A 1,678-nucleotide genomic window follows, 5' to 3' on the forward strand; every position below is an offset into this window, starting at 1 on the left:
GAGATCTGACATACCTGACATAGTTCAGTTCTCATTGTTCTTCTCCTTCTCCTTCCTCAGCCTGATGCGCCAAGAGCGGCGAGGCGGTGGAGGCAGCTGTGGGATGTAGTCTTCTACCACAATTGGCGTGGCCATGTCGCCCAGCTGTGGGATCGCCGGTGCCACCACCAGTGCGTGGTCATTGTCAGGCACCACCACCATCGCGAGGCCACCTTCAGGCAGGACGGGCACGACCATCGCTAGGTCATCCTCAGCCACCACCATCTCTTGCCCATGGTCAGCCACCACCATCTCTTGCCCATGGTCAGCCACCACCATCTCTTGACCATGGTCAGCCACCACCATCTCTTGCCCATGGTCAGCCACCACCATCTCTTGCCATTGGTCAGCCACCACCAGCGCTAGGTCATGCTCAGTCTGATGCCCATCGTCATCCTGCAGCTCCTCATCCCAACTCTGCTCCTCTTCTCCCGCACTCCAGTCCGGATCATCCTTCTTGTTGTCTTCGCTGCTGCCAGAATCGCTGCTACTTTCTCGAAAGCCAGAATCGCTGTTGCTTTTGCTATAGCCATAATCGCTGCTCCTTTGGCTGTAGCTAGTGTCGCTGCTGCTGCTCCCATTGCCTGTCCAAATGCAACAATGACCGTTAACAATCGATGTGAGACAAAGCCAAATGTAGAGGAATAAGAAGAGGCAGAACGCACTGGCATCTTCGTCGTCAGCGTAGCGCATGCGACACATAGTCGCATTGAAAACCTTCATGGTGAGCATTGTGGCGTCATCGTCGTACCTGAAGAGAAGAAAGTATCCGGTCCGCAGGTCATAGGCACTGTAGAACTTCTCCCAGCCACGGCACAGGTACATGTGGCCCTCCTCGATCACCAACTCCACGTCCCACAGCCTGCGAACCCCGTTGCCGGCCTGTCGGAGCTTCACATTATCTGGCGGATCTTCACCTAGCATGTTCATAAAAGTGTCAGGCAGCCTCTGCAATTTGGGACAAGGAGTGATGTAGCAAACAACAGAGTTATCATAATGAGATGGGTGAAGGGGAGATCTCTCGTTTTATATACCTGCCTCGTGGCTGATACTGAAGTACCAAGTATGCTACTGAAGAACTCGAAAGCATCCAACTCGTACTCCGGTGAGGCAGAGCGGCGGTGGCTGCTTCCCCCCATCTCTGATAAGCAGCAGAAGAGACCAATTAGTACCCTTACAACATTATCATACAACATTATAGCAGCATAAATTTTGAGCAGAAGATAATCAACTACACCAATGCACTTCCGAAGTTCCTGCTTCCCACCCATGATGTTGTTAAGCGAGGACTAGTGCCAAATGCATTTTCGGTACGAAAATACATCACAGGCCACTATGTTATTTAATATCATTCTTCTCGAAGACTAATGATTGTTACATCCTACTAAAATGATGTTCTGTCCTCAGAGATGTCTTGTTGCTTATGAGGAAGCAGGAAATAAACACTTGAAAAAAGCTCTCGTCCTCGAAGATGCATTCTTGGTTATATTACCGTTCTGAATTATGTTGTTATGTTATTTTATTTGAATTCATGAAGGATTACTTATTTGAAGATGCTACTCCTAAGAAAGGTCAACTTTTCGATCATCAGCCTCTACAACGGGGCGGGGCGCCGTTCGGGCGACGGGGCGCCGGGGCG

This window comes from Triticum dicoccoides, chromosome 1A (genome assembly GCF_002162155.2).
Source record: "Triticum dicoccoides isolate Atlit2015 ecotype Zavitan chromosome 1A, WEW_v2.0, whole genome shotgun sequence".
In the NCBI taxonomy this organism is placed as follows: Eukaryota; Viridiplantae; Streptophyta; class Magnoliopsida; order Poales; family Poaceae; genus Triticum; species Triticum dicoccoides.